Source organism: Phascolarctos cinereus, unplaced genomic scaffold (genome assembly GCF_003287225.1).
Source record: "Phascolarctos cinereus isolate Bilbo 61053 unplaced genomic scaffold, phaCin_HiC Scaffold_1;HRSCAF=81, whole genome shotgun sequence".
In the NCBI taxonomy this organism is placed as follows: domain Eukaryota; kingdom Metazoa; phylum Chordata; class Mammalia; order Diprotodontia; family Phascolarctidae; genus Phascolarctos; species Phascolarctos cinereus.
This window is the reverse complement of record NW_027555514.1, coordinates 220,178,798-220,202,492: the sequence shown is the minus strand read 5'-3', so window position 1 is coordinate 220,202,492 and position 23,695 is coordinate 220,178,798. Positions and strand designations below refer to the sequence as shown.

Below are 23,695 nucleotides of genomic sequence, written 5' to 3'. Positions count from 1 at the left end.
GTATATTTGCCAAATGACTTGTAATGTTAAATTTTATGGTGTTGCTATAAGGAGTTTCAGGGTGTGTGGAGGGGGAGAGGGAGGGAGAGTTGCGGCAGCCCAATCTTTTCCTTTGTACTAGAATTAGCCATCCTTCACAGTAGAGCATATCTCCACAATGGAGAACTAGGAAATAGAACAGTGGAGCCTGGATTTATTAGAGGCTATAAATCACAAAGGTCTATGAGAATGGATTAAAACAAAACTGAACACATCTGAGAGATATATAGATGCCTACATGACATAAGACAGGGAGCAGATCTGTTTGTAAAGGCAAAATTATAAAACAAGGCACAGTAGAGCTAGGATCTTTTAAAATTAGAGGTGAAGTATGAGAATGCGGTGATTTAAGAAATGGATAAATCAATTACCCATATTTTATGCACCCTTTTCCTTTTTATTCCTTCCATTTTCTGGCACCCACCACTGGGGCTTGGGTCCTTCCTGATAACAGTGCATCTCTGACTACCCTTTCCAGTACTCGTTACTCTTGAACTTTTATCCTTCCAAATCACTGTTGGTAGTGGGGGAGTTGGACTATACTTACTAACCACTGTTACTTTTCCTTTCTCACCATCCCACAGCAATCTCCTTTCCTTTGAGGTTCATGCTATCCAAATCTGTCACCCAATCCAGATCCTTTGGTTTCTCAACCACTAGGACATTCTCCTTCCTTCCTGAATGAGTTGTCTACCTAGCTCAGTCCTGCCCCTCCCATTCTAATTCTTGTCCTTATACTAGATTTCAACATCCACATTAATGTTCCCACAAATACCTAACTTCCTAATTTCTCAATATGTTTAATTCCTAAGACCTCCTCTACTTCACCTCGGTTGTACACAAAGATGGCCACGCCTTTTATCTTGCCGTCATTTGCAAGTGTTCAATTTCCAGGTTCTCCAAAATTCTTTTACTTGATCATACTCTTTTATCATTCTTTCTTTCTCTATGTCTTATGATCCCTAACACTGTCCTTTGTCTTCACTATGACCTTCAGTCCCTCTACCTCTTAGCCTATCTTTCCTAGGCCAACACCTTACAATGGCTATACTCTCTTCCTTTCCATTCCTCACTCTCTGGACTTCACTCCCTCACTTGCAGCCTTGCAGGTATCCTCCTTACAAACCTCCACTTTCTAGTTCCCTTTTATGTGTTGTCTTCCTTCATTAGAACATTACAGTATAAATTGTTTTCCTGGTTCCTTAATTTGTATTTGAGTATTTCATATGGATACTGACAGTCTCTAATATTTTAATCCTCTCTTTACAGACCCGTTGCTGAACATAATTTTTTTACTGCCCTGTAAGTAAAGGATGCATTTAACATTTCTGCTCTTCTGCATTTGATGTGAAATTTTTATGCCCCAGCACATAATCAATTTTTATAAAGTTGCCATGCACAACTGAAAAGTATGTAAAGCCCTGTTTCTTTTTAGTGATGACCAGAGTGCCAACATATCTAACTTTCTTAACATTCTATCCAGGTCTTTAACTTCTTTCATGTTTATCTATTAGCATTTTCAAGGTCTGTAAGGGTTATGTTGAAGTCTCCCAAAATAAAGTTTTGTTGTATATTTCTACCTGTAACTTGTTCAACTTTTCTTTTAAGTACTTAGATGCTATGCCATTCAGTACACATATATTAAGCATAATATACTTTCCTCATTTGTTTCTTAACCACCTATTTTATTTAGTATTATCTTATTTGAGATCATTATTGCTACCTCTGCTCTTTTTTGAGTTCTTTTGACTTGAAATAAATTCTACTCTGGCTCCTCATTTTAACTCTATGAATATTTCAAGTTTGTTTCTTGAAAGACCATATTGTTAGACTTTGCTTTCTAATCCATTCTCCTATCCTCCTCTGTTATGGTTGAATTCATCCCATTCATATTCACAGTTGTGATTTGTATTTCATAGAAGACATTTAGTCCAACTCCTTCATTTTACAGATGAGGAACTGAGGCCAAGAGAGGTCCCCCAAGCTACATAACAGGAAGGCCTCTGAAGCAGGATTTAAACCCAGGTCTTTCTGACTTAAAGTTCAGCATTCTACCCACATTGTCTCAGAAAAAGAACCTACTTTTTGCATGCCTTCTGGGGATTCTCTGTAAGGACTTATCTTTCAGTGGCATAAGGAAATAAGAAGATGTATGGTCACTCCAGAGGGTGTACCAAGACACTGTCATCCAGTTAACACACTAGATGGTAGCATCCTCAAGGACCTTCATAGGCTTGAACACTGGGCTAAATCTAATAAGATGAAATTCATTTGAGACAAATTAAAGCCTTTAGCTTGGAAACAAAAAAAATCAACTCCACAGATTTAAGATCAGAAAAGTATGACCATATAGCAGTTGCACAGATGGTTTTAGAGGGCTAAAAACCCAGTATAAGTCAGCAGTGTGATGTGGCAGCTAAGAAAGACCTGAGGAGACCTTGGGCTGCATTAAGTGAAATAAACATTACAGGAATCTTACTGTTTCTATCTTCACATTTCCTATATCTAGCCCCTTCTCTCTACTCATGTAGAGTTAGTTCAGATCTTAGTTTAGGACTTCATCATATCTTGTCTGGATTATTGCAACAGCTCCTAATCGGTAAGTTTTTCCCCAATCTACTGCATCCTACACACTGTTGCCAAAGTAATTTTCCTCAAGTGCAGATTTACCCATGTCACTCCAATAATCAACTCCAGTGGCTTCCTTCTGCCTTCTTTATAAGATATAAACTCCTGTTTATCTCTTTTTTCCTCTTTTTTAAAAATTAATGTATTTATTTTTAGTTTTCAACATTCACTTCCATAAGAGTTTGAGTTCCAAATTTTCTCCCCATCCCTCTCCTCTGCCCAAGACAGTGTGCAATTTGATACAGGCTCTACATATACACTCATATTAAATCTGTTTTCACATTAGTCATGTTGTAAAGAAGAATTAGAACCAATGGGAGAAACCATAAGAAAAAAGAAACAAACAAAAAAAGAGAGAGTAAATAATATGCTTCTATCTTCATTCAGACTCCATAGTTCTTTTTCTGGATGTGGATAGCATTTTCCATCATGAGTCTTTTAGAGTTGTCTTAGATCCTTGCATTGCTAAGAAGAGATAAGTCTACCAAAGTCAGTCATTGCACAATGTGGCTGTTACTGTGTACAATGTTCTCCTGGTTCTGCTCACTTCACTCAGCATCAATTCATATAAGTCTTTCCAGGTTTTTCTGAAGTCTGCCTGCTCATCATTTCTTATAGCACAATAGTATTCCATTATATTCATATACCACAACTTGTTCAGCCATTCCCCAACTGATTGGCATCCCCTCAATTTCCAATTCTTTGCCACCACAAAAAATATAGGAGCATATAAGAACTGTCTTTGAATACTTGTCCTGCCATTAACTGGAAAGATCAGATTTATTTTGTTTGGCCCTGTTCAGAAGAACTAAGTATGTAAGTCACAGAGAGGTAGAGTTAAGTTTGATGGAAGGAAAAGCTTTGTAATAATTAAAATTATCCAAAAAAGGAATAAACTGCCTTGGGATATCTATATTACGGGAGGTCTTCATGGTGACAGTATAAAGAACACTGGATTTGCATTCAAAATCTAGATTCAAATCCTGGCTTTGTTCCTTGTTATATGTGACTTTGTACAAGTCACTTAAGTTCTAGGGGCCTCAGCTTCTTTGCTTGCAAAATTAGAGTGGTAGATTAGATGATCTCCAGGGTGCCTTCAATTCTCAGATTCTGTGTGAGCCTGTGAAATTTGGATGTAATCTGATTAATCGATAAGCTTTTATTAAGCATCTACTTTGTGCTAAGCTAGGTTACATTTTATTGGGGAAGGCAAAATGTGCAAATATGAGCAATGTGTAAAATGAATTAAAATAAATTATATAATTTGGGGAGACAGCAGATCTGGAGACACAAAAGAAAGATGAAGCCAGAGTTACATCTTGATGGAAACAAAGGATTCTAAGAGGGCTAAGTGAGGAGAAAGTATATTCTAGGTATGGAGGACTACCAAAACAAAGGCACAGAAAAGGGACATCAAATGTTGTGTGACGAACAGCAAGAAGGTCAATTTAGCTAAACTATAAAATGTAGGAAAAGTAATCTGTAACCAGGCTACAAAGTAGAAAGGTGAGGTTGTAAAAAGCTTGAGGGAGGTATAGGAGTTTATTGAATAGGGAAGTGGCGTGGTCAAAACTTGTGCTTTAGGAAAATCATTTTGGCAACTATATGGTGTGTGGAGAAGAGAGACACTTGAGGTTGGGAGTCCAATTAGGACGTTACTGAAATAGTCAATGATGGAGGTAATCAGGGCTTGAACAAAAGCAGGGTGGGGAGGGGGAGGATATGAGGGCTATGGAGTTAAGACATACAACATTTGGCATCAGATATGTGGGCTATATTGTAGATGTGGAAACTGCAAGGGCATTGCTTCACTCCAGATTTAAAGTTGTTATAAGTACAAGTTATTCTAGATTAAAAACATCAACTTGAAAAACTCTTTTATTCTAATCTTTCTCTGCCAGAGTATGTTATAGTAGTATATTTATGATACAGTAGATATTGTGTTGTTAACTAAACTTATCTCAACTCTTTTCCTTTTTTGTTTTTGTTTTTGTTTATTTATTTATTTTTTGGCTAGGCAATGGGTTTGAGTGACTTGCCCAGGGTCACACAGCTAGTAAGTGTCATGTGTCTGAGGCCGGATTTGAACTCAGGTCCTCCTGAATCCAGGGCTAGTGCTCTATCCACTGTGTCATCTAGCTGCCCCCACCTCTTTTCAAGAATTGTCTTGCCACTGAACTTCAATGACTCTGGAAGACAGAGTGAGACTGGTGACTTTGTGCAACTCCGCCTCATTTAAATCCAATTCACTTACCAGTTGAGACATCAGCCTTGACATCATTGGTCCTCTTCAAAAAACGAAGGGCAAACAACAGCATATATAGTTGTAATTTTAATTTCCTGATTCCACATCTTATCTCCCCAACTAGATCATAAGTTTCTTGAGGACAAGAAATGTAGTAGTAGTAGAAGCGGCAGCAGCAGCAGCAGCAGCATTTGTATTCCCAATACTTAGTTTAGCGCTGTATGGTTATATAAGCAAACACTCCTATCCAAGGCATAAAAGCATATCAGTCACTTAGGTACCTTCCCCATTTGCTATCATGGTAAGAATGGAGAAAAAAGAAACCATAGGAGAAATACAAAATAGAAAAAAATGTTAAGATTCTACCTTGTCTTCAAAGGAAAATAAGAAAAACCTTTACTAGATATGTACCCTTAAAGCCAGGAATTCTGTGTTCAAGTCTAAGACATATTGATCCTGTGGTTGGGCAAGTCACTCATCCTCTTGATGCTCTAGGAAATTCTCTACAACTACACAACTGCAGAGGTGTTGACTTCTATTAGTTAAGAAAGTTTCTCCACCTGGAGTTCTCTATGCCAATGAAATTCTCAGATCTTCTTCCCTTTCCCCATCTATATTCCTTATCCCTGAAATTTCAAAATGGTATATCTAATAATCAATTGACTGAGATCATTTTGGACATTCTTTCTACAGACTAATTAGCCATTTCTGCTTCTTTTTTTCCCTTAAAGAAACCTGTCTTCCGAAATGTTTCAGAAACTCTAAGAAACCTGTAAATATACAAGGAAGGTAAATTTTAGTGGCTCAGGCAGGCATCTTCTGTGATATTTGGGCTCAGCTTTGGGTATGTACCAAGTGTTATTTCAGTTTCTTTTTGACATGATTTGACAAACTTCATAAACCTGTATCTTTCCTCCCACCTTGGCCAGCATATCTAGTTAACCGATCATGTGTCATAAAGACAGAGCACCAATACCTGGCCAGTGATCACACTGGTTGAGAGTGAGTGTGATTGACTTTTGAGCAAATGAGCTTGATGTAGTGCATCTGGGGGATCAGTGAAGAAGGAGGTAGGCATTTCCAGGGCCATGAGGGAAGTGGTAGTCTTTCCATGGGTAACATTAATCATGGTCCATATATGTCTCCATGAACTCTTGATAGACAAAAAAGCTTAGAAGAAGTACCAGTTTGGAACTGGGCAATTTTCTTAAATAAATTTTAACTGCTGTATTTTGTTTTTACATCATCTATATTTCTCAATGTATAGCTCATTCATCTCTTTCAGAGAGAAGTCCCTTATAAAAATAAAAAGGCAAAAACTGTTTAACAAAACTAACCAACATGTGAAAATAGTCTGGTAATATAAACTTAAAATTTTTAAATATATTAATTTAATTTTTAAAATTTAAATATTTTAAATATAAATTTAAAATTCATGCTTCTAATTACCATATCTTTGTGTATTTATTTTTGAATCTGTATATTTCATTTTCCTAGAAATATTTCTCTTATGAGTTGGAATGTGAGTGGCATGGGATAGAAGTAAAAGAGGGAGTAGAATTATCCATCTAGTTATGGTGACAGTGCCAAAAGAAAAGGAAAAAAATTTGGCAAAGAGTGTAAAATATCTTTGAGCTAACAAAACAGATTCAGGGGCCAGAATACATTAGATAGAATTCATTTATTAGTAAATATCTATGAAGTAATCAGGTGAAAATGCTGTGTTCAAAAGGAGAAATAAACTAGTTTTATGAAAAAGCTGATGGCCAGAGAAACTATCTGAAATTAAAGAAACCTAAAACCCAAAATTAGATAATTTCTAATAGGAGGATGATACTGACCTTAAGAAAGTATATACATGGATTCTTTGGACCTTTCTTACCTTCCTTTCGTTGCCACTTATCTTCTGTACTTCTCTCTTCTTTACCTATGACTTGTTCAAGTCTCTCATTGAGAGCGTCTTCTGGGTTAATCACAAAGTGACCCATGACCACCAAATATTCTTCTTTCTCTTCCTTTCTCCCTCTCCTCCTCAGAAAACATTTATTTCCACGTCAAGCTGCAGGCATGTTGATGTTATGACATGTATGTGTATACATATGTATAAACATATATGTATGTATAATATACATAGCTCACATCTCTCTAATACTATGAAATGTGTATATATAAATATAAAACACACATTAATATCTTGTACATACATATATACACATAAAATACAAATCTCATATATCATTATATATAAAAAATACATTGTATATATATATACACAAATATCATCATATATGCATATAAATCTATTAGCTTTTCTGCTTGCTATGAGCAAAACCCAATAGGAAGCAACAGAAAGAGAAATTCCATTCAAAATATCTACAAAGTATTTAAAATAGTTGGGAATACACAGGAACAACATATAAACAATTACAAAAGTCTACAGACATAAATAATTGGAGAAATAGTAATTTCTCATGGTTAGGCCAGGCCAATATGATAAAATGATAATACTACATCAATTTATTTACTTATTCAGTGTCATTCCAAACTACCAAGGGATTATTTTATAGAATTACAAAAAATAATAAAGAATTCATCTGGAAGAACAAAATCAAGAATCTCAAGAAAAACAATGGGGGGGCAGCTAGGTGGCGCAGTGGATAGAGCACTGCCCCTGACGTCAGGAGGACCTGAGTTCAAATCTGGCCTCAGACCAAACACTTGTCACCTACTAGCTGTGTGACCCTGGGTAAGTCACTTAACCCCAATTGCCTTAAAAAAAAGAAAAGAAAAAAAAAGAAAAACAATGGGGTAGAGGAGTGGGGAAGTGGGATGGAAACAGGCCTAGCTACATTGGATCTTAAACCACAAAGTAACAATTGTCAAAACTATGTGATACTGCTTAAACCTGGTAAAAAGTGTTCAACAAACTCAAAGTCCCAACTACTAGAGTAAGGGCTCACTACTCAACAAAAACTGCTGGGAAAACTGGAGAGCAGTCTAACAGAAATTAGATTTAGATCAACACTTCACCTAATATACCAAGCTCAGCTCCAAATGGAAATGTGACTTTATAAAAGGTTACATCATATAACAATTAGAAGATGAAGGAAAGGAAATACCTTTTACACCTATGGATTAGGAAAGAATTCACAACCAAACAAGGGCTAGAGAAGATCACAAAAGAAAATAGCATAATTTTGATTACATAAAATTGAGAAGATTTTTTACAAAAAAACAATTCAGTTAAAGTTAGAAATAATTAATTGGGGGGAAAAAGTCTTTCCAGCAAGCTTTTTTGTTAAAGGTCTGATTTCAAAGACACATAAGCAATTGATTCAAATATTTAAGAACAAGAGTCATTCCCCCCAAAAAAAACTGTCAAAGAAAATGAACAGGTAGTCCTTAAAGAAACAAATTCAAGCTATCAACAGCCAAATGGAAAAATACTTCAAATTACTAAAATTATAAAAATGCAAATTAAGTTGGCCATGAGGTTTCACTTCACGACAAAATCAGACTGGCAAAAGTGTCAAAAAGAAAAATGACAACTGTTAGGCTGTGGGAAGAAAAACAAACTAAATGTATTGTTTGTGGAGTTATACATTAACTGATCTAACCTTTCTGGAAAGCAATTTGGAATTATATGCAAAGCCACTAAAACATGAATACATTCTGACCTAACAATGCCACTATTGGACCTATAATCCTCAAAGATATTAAAGAGAGGGGCAGCTAGTTGGCGTAGTGGATAGAGCACTGGTCCTGGAATCAGGAGGACCCGAGTTCAAATCCAGCCTCAGATACATGATACTCTCTAGCTGTGTGACCTTGGGCAAGTCACTTAATCCCAACTGCCTTGCCAAAAAAAAAAGAGAGATTAAAGAGGGAAAATGTCCATATGTACAAAAATATTAATAAATTCTATTTAACATAGCAAAGAACCAAAACCTAAGTAAGTGCCCCTCAATTGGAGAACAGCTAAATAAAGTATGGCATATAAATGTAATGGAATATTATTTGCACAATAAGAAATTATTAAAGGGATGGATTCAGGGAAACCTGAAAAGACTTGTATGAGATGATACAGAGTGGAGTGAGAAGATAGTTATGCAATAATATCACAAAGAAAAACAACTTTGAAATAATTTAGAAGTTTGATCAATGAAATCAATGAAATAACCAACTAGGACTCCAGAAGACCATAGGTCCAGAAGACCAATGATAAAGAATGGTGGTCTCAAAGTACAGAATGAGATATAGATCTAGATATAGATAGCCTATGTGTGAATTTGTTTTGCTTGACAATGCATATTTTTACAAGGGTTTTGGTATGCCTTTTTTCCCCCAAAAAAGAAGAGAATCTTTGAAGCATTTATTAAAATACATAGAAGCAAACAGAAGGAAGTTGAGAAATAAAAACAGACACGCAGGACAGGCCTGAAAGTCGCATATTGAATTTATTAAATACTTAGGTAATGGAGGATTAGGACTGGCCAATGAGGGTCCAGTCCTTAAGAATAAGTGCTCTGTGCTCTACTGATGCAATCCCCACATGGATTTCTGAGCATGTTGTTTTCTGGTCTGCTTACCACATGAAATAAAGGAGTCTTTCATTTGGCTGCTGAACCAGAACTAAGGAGGCTTAGAAGAATCACTCATCAAATAAAGGAGTCCTCTTGGTTTCCAGGCTGCATTCAAGTGAAGAGCCAAGTAAGCTGTAAGTTCCAGGTGGGGAGAGAGGCCACAAGTCTTTATCTCTCTAAACAGGCCACTGCCATGTAGCCTGAGAGCACATGGTTCTAAAGTTGCTTCTATCTCTGTGGTTTCTCTTCTTTGCTGCTCAAGGAGTGTTAGACTAAGCAGGAACCTTGTGAGTTCTGACAGGTAAGGAAAGCAAGCCACCACAGATTCAGAAGATGGAATCCATGACAGCTTTTGCAAACTGCCAAGCCTAATGGGAAGCAAAATCCCATGCAACCTGCTTGACCCCATAGAGAAATAGATCAAAGGCTGCCAAGGATTAACAGCAACTTATCCACTGGTTATGCCACATTCAGAAGTGAACTTGGTAAGGTGACTGTTATGTAGCAATTGTTTTGAGCCCACTCAAAGAGAATGTGCCCAAGTGTTGGAAGAAGTGTTTATAATTTCCAATCTTACTGTATCTTCTCATTAAATATCCCTCTGTAAAAACTAATTGATGCAGGCAGCTAGGTGGCGCAATAGATAGAGCTCCGGCCTTGGAGTCAGGAGGATGCGAGTTCAAATCCAGTCTCAGACACATGACATTTACTTGCTGTGTGACCCTGGGCAAGTCACTTAACCCTGATTGCCTCACCAAAAAAGCAAAAACAAAAACAAAGACTAATTGATGTTAATTGGTTAAAGAAAACTGGCTAAATTAAACTGGGGCATTAATCGTTGGTGATTAATATTGGGGAGAACACACTGTAATGGGGGCTTGAATCAGTAGCATTAGATAAAGATACCCTAAATCCCTTAGGATTACCTCTAAGGCCCTGAGGGGGTGGTGCAGTTTTATTTGAGGATTTGAGTCCTCTGTGAATGGGATATGGAATAAGAATTCTTAGAATTTATAAGGACTACACTTAAAAGGAAGGGCAAACTGTAATGAAGATTCATAGTGCCTTGTATGCTTCTCATTATTTGCTCTACTCTGTAACACAGAAATGCTCAGAAATGCTCAATTTATTTTGTGTCTGTTAAATTCAGAATAAAAAATTTAAATTTTTTAAAAAACTTACATCTCTGTCAAAAGAGATTTAAAAAATTAAAGACTATCCATAAACATTCTGAAGTATATAAAAGAAAATAAAAAGGACGCACTGCTAGCGGAGCTGTGAATTGGTCCAACCTGTCCAGAAAACACTTTGGAACTATACATAAAAGTCACTAAAATGTGTAATATCCCCTAATCCAATAATACTACTAATTAGAACAAAGAGTGATATGACCTGTATGTACAAAAATAATTACAGCAGCACTTTTTGTTCTACAAAAGAAATGGAAACAAACTAAATACCTAAGAATTGGGGAATAGCTAAACAAATTGTAGTATATGAATTATTTAAGTGGACAGTTAGAGAAAACCAGAACTAAAGAAAACCAAGTATAATTCATACAATGATTAAAGTGCTGCAAAAGAAAAAAAAAAGCTATGATAACCTTACAAATTGATCAATACAATGATCTCAACTCCAGAAATTTTGAATTGTGCTTCCCACCTCTTGACAGAGACGTGATGGACTTTATGCAGAGACACAAACTCTCAGATACATCCAGTGTATAGATCCATTTTCTTGACTTACATTGTTATAAGAATGGGATTTTGTTTTTTGGAAAGGGAGATGTATGGTAGTTGTGTGAGAAGTTAATAGTGAAATCAGGAAAAAAAAAGAGCATGACTGAAACATTTAAAAATACACAAAAGAGTGCAAAAGGAAGTTAAGAAGGGGACAGTTAAGCAGGGCAGTGTTGGAACTTTGTTAAACATAGTCTAGGTTTCACAGTCACATAACCATCCTCTTTTTCTGTTCTTTGTATGAGGAAATGTTCGTGTTTGTCAAGTTAATAATAATAAAGAAAAATGTTTCCAAAATGGTATATAGGAGGCTGGCCACTAAGCCTAGTCCTCATGAACATGTGAAGAGAGAGCAAGGGAACATACAGCACCTTCTATGTGCTAAGTATTTTTTACAAATATGCCATTTCATCCTCACAACATGCTGTGAAGCAGATGCCATTATTATCTCTGTTTTACAATTGAAGAAAATGAGGACGAAGTGGCTTGTCCAGGGTCACATAGCTAGTTAGTGTCTAAGTACACATTTGAACTCAGGTCTTCCTGACACCAGGTCCAGTGCTTTATGCACCTAGCTGCCACTAGGTGGTCCAGAAAGTACCACTGGTGCAATTCCCTACTTGAATGAGACTGGGGAGCCTACTTTGAGAAGAGCTGTGATAAAATGTACTGAGAGTGCCTGGGATAGATTTTGAACATATTTAGACAATCTGTAACTAGTTCCAGCCTGCTAACCAACCACATGTTCATTAGGAGCATCTCTGGCTGCAGTTACATAGCTGGAATTGAGGCACTAGCCAATTGGGGCCTTATCCTTCTCTTCAGATGACATCTTGCTTATTGACATTGTAGGGAGAGGAGAGAAACCATAATGAGAGAGACTTTAAGCCCTGCTTGTCTGAGGCCAACATAGTTCTTTGCCCTGGGGTTTGTTCTTTTATTTTTATTTTTTTCAGATCCAAGAGGAAACAACTTTATTTTAATCAATAGCCATAACTTAAGATGCTCTTTTTGCTAAGAGTTTACATCACAATCATTCATTTTGATGAGAGACCACATAAGCATTTGTCTCATCCCAACATGTTATCTCCAGAGTGGGAATACCCTTCTCCCCCTCGAAGGCTGTTCAGAAACAAAAGGTTATTAGTGACAAACAGACAAAGAAATGAAATACTAGTGGTCTCAGCTTTCTTTATCATTTCACTACTAATTATGGATTACGGTAAATTAAATTGGTCTTCAGAGTTGATTTTTCCATTTCTTTCTTTTGAAGGTCTCAATTAGGCTAATCCATTTGCAAACCTGCACTGATTCAGCACCTCACTAAAGCCCTCACACAGCTTGAGGTCACCTTGGTTCTGGGCACACTCTAAGAGCTGCTTCATCTCGTAGTGGCAGGGGCCGAACTGCTGCTGCTGCTGCTGGTACGCTGGCTGGGCTCCCTGAGGCTCCTGGTAGGTGATGTCAGGCCTTGCAGGCTCAGCATTGCTCCCACCACTGAAGCCACCAGTAATGGCACGACCAATACTGTGGCCAACAGCTGAGCCCACTGTGACTCCTGCTGTGGTGGTAGCCATCTGGGCCATCAAACCCGGCTGCCTGGGTGCAGCAGAAGGAGGGGCAACTGCAGATGGTGGTACCGCTGCTGGAGGGTGAGCTGCTGGTGCTGGTGCAGCTCTCACTGGGGGCTCCCGACTAGCTGGGGGAGCCACCCGGGAGGTCTGGCTCCTGCTTCCATGGGGCATAGTCGACACCTTCGGCTAGAGGTCCTGGGGAGAAGTGAGAGGTGACAAGCTGCAGGGGTTCCTAGCTGTTCTTTTATTTTAAATGATAAAGATTAAGGATATTGGAAATGGAGATAAAAAGAAAAGGAGCTAAAATGGTAGAAAAGCAGGAAAGCAGTACAGAGAGAGTTCCTCTCCCCAAAACTCCTCTGAACAGATATAGAAAATGCATCAGAACACATCCTGATAGGAAATCCAAGACAAAGTCACAGTGAGTCATTTTTCCATCCCAGGTAAACAGAGAGAGAAAGGAAGGGTCTAAAGTCATTGAGAAGGGGTCTGACTAGGAGCAAAGGGTGTATAATTTGCTCCAGAACCCAGGGAAAGGCTGTGAAAGAGTAGGTTCCAAACCTATAGGGGAGACCAAGTACAGGGTGTGTAGCACTGACATCTACTATTTAGCTCCAGGTCACAGTTCTAAGAAGGGGAACTGCACGCTGGGATAGTATTCAAGCAATAGATAGCAACTGCAGATCCTAAGGAGTGTGCCTAGCAAGGAGCAAATTCAGAAGCAGGTAGCTGCTGTGGCTCAGACCCTAGAAGCACTGTCAGTCTCAGTTCCACCTTCTAACCCAGTCTAAAGGCTGCAGAGAAATAACTAGGGCAGAAATCCCAAACTAAAAGAGAATCTGCAGTTCTATTAGTCTGAATCAGCAGAGCTTCCCAGCTGATTGGTGTGAATGAGTCTAGCAGCATCTACTGTTGCTCAGACTCAAATTCAAATTAGAAATTTGAAGAGCTCAGACCAACAGTAAGACTCTGCCCTGGATCAGATCACTTTGTTAGCACTGAAAGAAATAACGCAACCTCAAGAATAGCACAACACTCAATACCCACCACTAAGCCCAGCCCAGATATTTCCTTCAGAAGTATTCAAAGTGTAGCTCTAAAAGAAAGTCTGAAATTGGGATGTAGACTGGAAGAATATACAAACAAAAAAAGAATACCACCATAAAAAGCTATTATGGTGACAGAGTCACTCAAGACACAAAACCAGAAGAGGAGAATGATTCCAAAACACCTGCAAACAAAGACTCAAAGAAAAACACAGCTTAGGCAAAAATTCAACTAAAAGTCCTGGAAGAGATGAAGCAGCAGTTTTTTTTTTAAGAGTTTAAAATGCTTTTTATAAATGAAATAAGAACACTAGGAGGAAAAGTTGGAAAAAGGAAGGGGAAGGAAATAAGCATTTATATAGTGCCTACTATATGCCAGATACTGGGCTAAGCACTTTTTACAATTCTCTTTTGATATTTACAACAACTCTGGGAGGTAGATGCTGTTATCATGTCCATTTTATAGTTGAGGAAACTGAGGTTAAATGAGACTAAGTGACTTGCCTAGGGTCATAAAGCTAGTAAATATCTGAGACCGGATTTGAACTCTGGTATTCCAGGCCCAGTGCTCTCTATCCACTGTGCCATGAGTTGAAAAGAAATGAGAGCTACAGAAGAAAGAACTGGAAAGGGTATCAACAGCTTGGCACAAGAGTTACAAAATCTTGCCCAAGCAACAAACTCTTACATATTAGAATGAACCAAAGATCAGCTAATGACTCCGTAAGACAAGAAATATTAAAACAAAACCAAAAGACTGAAAAAATAGAAGAAAATATAGTGTTCCATAGCAAAAATAGCTGACCTAGAAAACTGATGGAGAAGAAATAATTTAAGAATCTGTAGACAACTTGAACACCATAACCAAAAAAAGAGCCTAAATGTCATATTTCAAGAAATCATAAAAGAAAATTGCCTAGACTTCTTAGAACCAGTAGGCAAAATGGAAATAGAAAGATTCCACTGTTCACCTCCTAAAAGAAACCTGCAAATGAAAACTCCCAGTAACATTATAGCCAAAATCCATGGCTTCCAGGTCAAAGAAAAATACTATAAGGAGCCAAAAAAAAAAAAAAGAATGCAAGTACCAAAGAGCCACCACAAGGCTCACACAAGATTTAGCTGTCACTGCCATAAAGGAGCAGAAAGCTTGAAATAATATATTTCAAAAGGCAAAAGATGTAGGTTTACAACCAAGAATAACTTACCTGAAAAAATGAATATAATCCAACAGGGTTGAGAAAATGCACCTTTAAAGAGGATTGACAAGCATTCCTGATAAAAAGACTAGAGCTGCATATAAACACTTAAGTTCAAACACAGGAGTCATGAGAAACAAAGTAAAAAATCAGCAAACAAATATAAAGGACTAAACAAGAACAAACTATTTACATTCTAATATGAGGAGATAAATATATGTGTCCCTTCAGAACTATCATCATGGGTCATAAGCAAAACAAATTTTAATTACGCATGCACAAAATATTTGTAGCTCTTTTTGAGGTGCAAAGAAGGGAATCTGAGGGAGGTACTCCTAAATTGGGGAATGGGTAAATAAGTTATCGTGTATAAATGTGAAGGAACACATTGTGCTAAAAGAAATAATGCAAGGGATGGTTTCAGAGAAACTTGGGAAAACTTATATGAACTGATACTGAGGGAAGTGAATGGAACTGAGGGAACAAGTTATAGACCAATAACAATATGATAAAGACAAAAAGCTTTGAAAGTAAGAACTTTGATCAATGTAATGACACCATAATTCTAGAGGACTAATGACGAAATATGCTACATACATTCTGATAGAAAAGTGAAGAACTCAGAGAGCAGATTAAGATTTTTTTTTTGGACATGACCAATGCAAATTGTTATTGTTGTTGTGACTACACGTTTGTAACATGGTTTTTCTCTTTCTTTCATTCTCAATTTGGAGGTAGAGGCAGTATGAGATGGGAGGGAGAGAAGGAAGATTTTTACTGACTGAAAAAAATAAAATATAATATTTTTTTTAAATGGAGAGGAGATTCTGAGTTCTGAGATATCTAAAAAGTCTTGCATGCCAAGGTTTTACACCCAGTTCAGCGATGATTCCTGAGGACAGAAAAGCAGCCTTCAGATCCTAGCCTAATGGCCACTGAGGCATTCTTCCAGAAGAGATGTGACTTGGTGGGACTAATGTTATGTAGAAATTGAGTTAAATGTGAGGCCACTCTCCCCAGAAACTAAGGTGGTATGGAGGAAGAGTATAAACTCCCCTCCATACATTGGCATGAAGTATTTATACTACTTTTTGCTATATCTTTGAAGTAAATATCCCTTTGTAAAAGCTACTGATATTAACTGATTAAATGGAACTAGTGTGCTGTTCACTGTCATCTAACAGTGGGAGGAACACTCTAGGATGGGACTCTAGCCAACAGCATTACAGAAGACAGCCCCCAACCCCTCAAAATAGCCCTAGAACCCTATGTGGGGAGGGGAGATGTAGCTGGCCTTTCTTTGGGCTAGTGAGCCCAGAAAGTACTTCCTATAATCTCCTAGAGCTCTTTAGAGAACAAAAGTGGGGGGGTAGAGTGGAATTAGGACAATGGAAGGTCAGGGCTAATATGACTAGATATGTGGAAAAGTAACTTCTGCCTAAGCAGGACAGTATAATGACATTTCCTTTCCAGAAGCAACTATATGGTACTGTTGATCTGATCATCATTCCATGAGAAAAAAGCAGAAGGGAAGCACAGAAGGCAAGTCTTGGCTCTAGTGGGCCAGGATGGCAGGGATTGGACACTGAATGGACCCTAAGTCTGGGGCCTGGTTGTTCATAGTAGGGTGAGGAGAAGCTAATTAATTCACCTAACTATCATTCAGGGGCAGCTCTGGCCCTGGACCAGCTCCAAGGTGGAATTGATTGTCTCCTCCTTCTCAGTGGAGGAGTAGGGATTCAGGAGGGCCTCTTGCTCTGGCCTGCTGACCAGTCACCTGCTAGGGAGATGCAAAAGGGCTGCAGAGCAGATGTAAAGTCCCTGGTCCTGTCCTGATGGTCAATGGTAAGGGCTGGATGGGCGTGAGCCTCGGATTACAAATAACCCAGCAGACAGTGCTGAGGCGCATGGCACAGGCATTCTTAAGCTACAATTTTTTCAATAATGACATGTATCCTAGAGATGGCATAAAAGATATTATCAAGCACATGGAGAGAACTGAAAAAGGAAGTGGAGTAATCATATAGCAAAAATGTCACAAGCAGACATCCCGAGTGACATTATCTCTAGCATCTCTAGTTCAGGCCATCATAACACCTTACCTAGGTCCCTGCGATAGCATGTTAATTGGTCTCCCTTTCTAGTCTTTCCTCTCTCTATCTATCCTACAAACATCTGTCAAACTGATATTCCTTATGTATAGGTCTAATTATGGAATTCCCCTTGCTCAAGAAACTTCAGTGGCTCTCTAATGACTAAGATAAAATACAAACTCCTTTAGCATTCAAAACACTTCACAATCTGGCTCCAGACTTATTTTCCATTACTTTCCCTCACATAATCTACATTCCAGCTAAACTGGCCTACTTGAAGTCCCCTTGTACATTACATTCCAACTGCTACCTATATGCTGTTACCCATACCTTGAATGCTATCCCTCTTCACACCCTAGAAACTCTAGTTCCCTTCAAGGCTCAGCTTTCCTGACACCCCAGTATTAGTGTTCCCTCCAGAAATCACACTGTATTTGCTTCTCTGTATACATGTTGCATCCCCTCAACCCCCAGACCCCACCCCAAAAGAATGTAAGCATCTTGAGAATAGGGTTTGGTTTTTTGTCTTTGCATCCTCAGTGAGCCTTGCTCTTAGATGCTTATTGAACTGAATGGAAAAAGAAAACTTCTAATAAATTATTTCTGTAGTATATTCATAGACGATCTATGGAAAATTTATGTTAAAAGATGTGTAAGAATCTCAAAGGGTGAAAAGATGTCTTGAAGTACTCACAACAATGAAATCAGGGATCCACCAAAGTACCAGGTAACTTTCAACTGACTTTTTTGGGGGGAAATATACCATGATAAATCCCTTTCACTAAGTCCAATGGAAGACTCCATGGATGTCCTTGAACTCTTCCATTAGTTCCCTTGAACTCATCCATTAGTTCTCTTTTCTAGCCGATTTTTAAGTTGAGACAAAATCAGAGTTTCTGCTAATGTATAATTTTGCACATCAATAAGAACACACATAGTGGCAGAGAGGGTGAGAATTACTTAAAATATGAAATTCAACTTCCATAAAAGTCCTAATCTGATATCTCATTATGAGATATTCTAAATTCTAAAAGATTATGCCAATGGAGCAAAAACCCTAGCTGCTCCTACCAAGCTGGAAAGATTTAGAGTGCAGTCTTAGTGAGAAGCATTCTGAAGGATTAATCCCCAGAATGACCACAGGGTAATGAGTTTTTCAGCCACAGCAACTCTCCAAGACTTTCTGGTTCACAGAAGTGTTGTAAGCTACACTGATGGAGTAAGTACCTACATCAATAGTAGTTTTTTAAAATATAATAATTTATTTTTCCCCAATTACATGTAAAAAACAATTTTTTAAAAATTCATTTTTAAAAAACTTCGAGTTCTAAATTCTCTCTCTCCTTACCTCATCCCCTTCCTCAAAGGGTAGCAATCCGATATAGGTTATACCCACAGTGTTAAAGGTAATTGGAGTATTGGTGCTAAATCTTCATTTAAGCTAGAGAACATTCCAAAATCTAGACAAAGTAACTTCAAGAGTTCCTATGAACCTAAATAATCCATTCTCAAAATATATAAATCAATATGAGTGGAAAAAGTTATCTATTAAGCATTTACTATCTGCCACTACCATAAAATCAAGTCTCCAAGCTCATCAGAGTAAAGATTGAGGTGCATTTTTTTGGACATTGCCAATGTGGGAATTTATTTTGTTCTGACTACACATCTGTAACAGGAGTTTTATTTGTTTGCTTTCTCAATATAGAGGAAAAGGTGGGTCGTCATTGAAAATAAGATAAAATTAAATTTTTTAAAAAAAGAATGTTATTATGATCTAGTTTGTGCTTCAAGAAACCACAAAATCTATAGCCTATATGGCCAGCACCCCCATCATAAACTATGGGACCATGAGCACAATAAAAGACTGATCCAAAAAAAAAAAAGACTGATCCAATAACCAACTTTGTAGGACACAAGGAAGGGGTTTTTAATTTACTAAAGCTTTATTTTCAGCTGAATGTCCAGTTTAGAGGGCTATTTCAAGTTAAAACCAAGGAAAGAATGTCATACCTGCAAGCTTGAAACCACCTGGAAATTAAGAGTTTGAATCATATTTTAATACTAATCTTATAATCTGAACTGTGTTAGGGATACTTGGAGGAGGGGCTCAGTCATGAGACCACTCTCCTAACTCAAATAAAAGCAAAGGTAGAGAGAAGGATAGACAGAGATCTAGGTCAAAGGTGAAGGTAGTGTTGGAGCTGGCTGTGAACTGTTTCTGAATGCAAAGAACTGTTTCATCCTACAAAATATTAGGATAAATTTTCCTTACCATAATGATCTACTACAGAAGTATCAGAATGAGCATGGGGTTGAGGATAACTTTTTAACCTTTATAAAAGTTGGAAATGTGTGGACAAACAATCAAAAAGGCACCTCTTTTCCTTTTTTACAGGGTTACCAGACTAGTAATTGAATGAGGAGATGCCATGAACATAGTAGCTAGATTTCAGCAAAGCATTTGAAAAAGTCTCCACCCAATACATTTATATATAAAATGGAGAGATGTGGATTAAATGACAGTAAGTTAGATTGAGTTTGGAACTGGTTAAATGATCAGAACCTAAGAATACTGATTAATGGATCAATGTCAACATAGAGGCAGGTCTCTAACATAGTGCCAGAGATCTTTGGCCCTGTTCTGTTCAACATATTAAAATCATGACAATAGAGCATAGATCCTTGATGGTAGGAAGATTCATTCTTGTCTTTATATCCCTAGAATCTAAAATAATGCACTGCATATAGGAGATACTTTAAAGTCAGTGGCACTGAATTCAGCGAAGGTAGAGATAGCAGATCAGTGTGCTCTAGTGGAAAGAGTACAGGTTTGGAGTGAGATCTGGTCTTACTGGTCACCACTCTGCCACTAGGCATCTGTGGGATGTCTGAGAAGCCACTTAATCTGGGCTTCAGCTTCCTCATATATGAAATGAGGGGACTTTGAAGTTGTTTCCAACTCTAAATTTATGATCCTCTAGGCATGCTTAAATGATACAAAGCTAGAGGGATAACTGATAGATTGGATGACAGAACTGAGATCTGGAAAGATCATTTGATCACAAATCTAGAGCTAGCAGGGGTCATAGAGGTCATTTAGTTCAATCCCATCATTTTACAGATAAGGAACCTGAGGTCCAGAGACATTTTTTATATAACTTGCCTAAGAGCATACAAGTAGTGGCACATTTGAACTCAGGCCCAAGTTGAACATTAAGATCTCAACAGTCTTGGAATGGTTACCTGAACAGAAGACAAAATTTAATAGAGATAAATGTAAAGTCTTGCACTCGGTTTAAATAAGTTGTAACAACTACAGGATGAAGGAGATACAGCAAAAAATACAATAAAATCCAGTAGTTTCTATGAAAAAGATCCAGAGTTACTAGTAGACTAAAAGCTCACTAAGGGATAGTAATATGATGTGGCAGCCAAAAAGGTTAATGGGATCTTAGTCTGCATGAGTACAAACACAGTGTCCAGAGCAACGGAGGTGATAGCCCAGTTGTACTCTGTCTTAGCCAGGTTACATATAGTCAAAGGAAGGCACTTCAAACCATGCTGTAGATGGTACTGGCTGAAAGAACTAGAGATATTTAAGTCTGGGAAACATAGCAACTAGCTGTCCTCAAGTATATGAAGAATTTTCATGTGGAACAGGGATTGTTACTTACTTCTACTTGGCCCCATAGGGAAAAATTATGAACAAAGGGTTGAAATTACAAGGAGTCAGATTATGACTCTGTATACTGAAAAATTTACTAACAATATGAGCTGTCAATAATTTACCTGTCATATTTATGGAGAACAGAAGAATTTATGACCAAATAAGAATTAGAGAACATTATGAAATGCAAAATGGATAATTTTGACTACATTAAATTGAAAAGTTTTTGTACAAAGCCAATGCAACCAAAATTAGGAGGGAAGCAGAAAACAGAGAACGAATTTTTACAACCAGTATCTCTGATAAGGGAACTGCTTAGGTGGGAAGAGGGTGGGAAAATTGGAACATTAATACATTGTTGGTGGAGTTGTGAATTGATCCAATCGTTCTGGAGAGCAATTTGGAACTATGCTCAAAGGGTTATGAAAATGTGCATATCCTTTGACCTAGCAATAGCACTTTTATGGCTGTATCCCAAAGATATCATACAAATGGGAAAAGGACCCACATGTACAAAAATATTTATAGCAGCTCTATATGTGGTGGCAAAGAATTGGAAATTGAAGAGATGCCCATCAATTGGGAAATGGCTGAACAAGTTGTGGTATATGAATGTAATGGAATACTATTGTGCTATAAGAAATGATGAAGTAGACTTCAGAAAAACGTAGAAAGACTTGTATGGATTGATGCTGAGTGAAGTGAACAGAACCAGGACAACATTGTACACAGTAATAGCTACACTGTGTGATGATTAACTTTGATAGACTTAGCTCTTCTTAGCAATGCAAGAATCTCCAAAAGTTTCATGATGGAAAATGCTATCCACATCCAGAGAAAGAACTATGGAGTTTGAATGCACATCAAAGCATACCATTTGCTCTTTTTTCTTCTGTTTGGTTTTGTTTCTTCTTTCTTGTGGTTCCTCCTATTGGTTCTAATTTTTCTTTACAACATGACTAATGTGAAAATATGTCTAATAGGAATATATAAGTACAGCCATTATCAGATTGCACACCATCTTGGGGAGAGAGGGGAGGAGGAAGGGGGAGAATATTTAAAACTCAAAAGCTTATGGAGGTGAATGTTGAAAACTAAAAGTAAATTAATTTTAAAAAATCATTTTAGAAAAGTAAATAAACATATTTTTTAAAAAAACATATGAGCTGTCCAAAAGTAGAATGGCTACCTCAGGGTGTTTCCTGTCACTGGAAATCAAAATAAGGATGATTCTAACTAACTTCTAGGTGAGTTTTTGTTTCTTTGGAAGGAACCTGTAACTTCATTGGCGTAGGAAATTCACAGTAAAGAAATTTCCTCTACCACAGTATATAATGTACCTCTTACCTGCTCTGCAACTTAAGATAAGTTAAGTGACACTTGCCCAAGGTCACACAGTCCATATATATCAGATGGAAGATTTGAAACCTAGTCTTTCTGACCCCATGATTGGTGTTCTTTATCTACTGTCATGTTGCCTCTCCAGGTGGGGTTTATTACTGTAAATTTACACAGCATCTTTCTCTTGAGGAGATCAAAGCATTTCACACATATGTTCACAATTGCAGTATTGTAAAAGACCTTATTGGTCATCCAGGCCAACCCATAACACACAATACATCTCTTTACAAAGTTTGTCAAAAAAGGAAAGTGAAGGTTATATTCTCAAAGATGGAGAACTGAGGCAAGGACATGATAACCTGCACCAAAATCAGGCCTTAAAATTTAGGGCTCTCAAGCTGTGGTATACGAATGTAATGGAATACTATTGTGCTTTAAGAAATGATGAACAGGCTGACTTCAGAAAAATCTGAAAGACTTGTATGGTCTGATGCCAAGTGAAGTAAGCAGAACCAAGAGAAAGTTGTACACAACAACAGCTATGTTGTAAGATGACTAATATTGATAAATTTAACCCTTCCCAGCAATACAAGGATCTAAGACAACTCCAGAGGCCTCATGATGTAAAATGCTATCCACACCCAAAGAAAGAACTATGGAAGTTGAATTGCTATTTTTTTTCTCTTCTGTTGAGTTTTGTTTCCTCTTTCTGATGGTTCCTCCTATTAGTTTCAATTTTTACTTACAACATCACTAATGTGAAAATATGTTTAATAGGAATGTAAAGGTATAGCCTATATCAGATTGTGCATGGTCTTGGGGAGGGTGGTGGGGAGGAAGGGGGAGAAAAATTTTAAACTCAAAAGCATATGGAACTGATTATTGATAAATCAAAACAAAAATTAAAAAAAAGATTTAGGGCTCTCTCAAAAGTCTTCCACAAATTCTTTCCTAGATAGGAACCAAATCTATTGGCAGATGGGGTGGTGGGAAATCTACCAGCTGTAGGTGTACACCATAATCAACACACTTTTTAAAAAATCCTACCATAAACAAGGCAAAGAGGTAGCACTATCCTAGATTCTCCCCCAAATCCCTTCCACAAAGACCTCAGGCTGCCATTTGAGACTTCTTTTCCCCTTCAAGGCTGCCCTTGGTATTTTTAAACTGCTTTCACCTATGTGAAAAAAACGTCAAGGAGGGATAGATTTAAGCATACACTGATTTACCTTGACTTTCAATTCCCCTCCTTTCCATCCCCACTAATCCCTACTAACTCAGGGACAACTCTAGAAGAGGGGATCACCTGTACACAGCCCAAACTCAGGATCTGGGGGGAGGTAGGAGGGTCTTTCCTTTGGGGACACTTTGCAGTCATACAGAATGAAGAGAGCCTGTATTCCTCTGCATAGTGGGTATCTTGACCTCAGCAAAGGTTAAGAAGCCCTCTTCTCCACACTCTCCCCAGGACACTGGGTGCCCAGCTGACCCTCCCACGCTCTCACTGGACCCTCACAATAAGCCTGGTGAGGTAGGTG

General features: G+C 37.7%; 1 pseudogene across 1 annotated transcript; it reads right to left on the bottom strand.

Annotated features, from left to right (window-relative positions):
* Positions 1–12,193: 12,193 nt before the first annotated feature.
* Positions 12,194–23,606, bottom strand: LOC110210945 (coiled-coil-helix-coiled-coil-helix domain-containing protein 2 pseudogene; annotated as a pseudogene). The gene is made up of 2 exons (XR_013484422.1): positions 23,464–23,606; positions 12,194–13,003 (listed from the first exon to the last, which is right to left on the bottom strand). The product of XR_013484422.1 is annotated as a coiled-coil-helix-coiled-coil-helix domain-containing protein 2 pseudogene (transcript).
* Between the last annotated feature and the right edge of the window lie 89 nt (positions 23,607–23,695).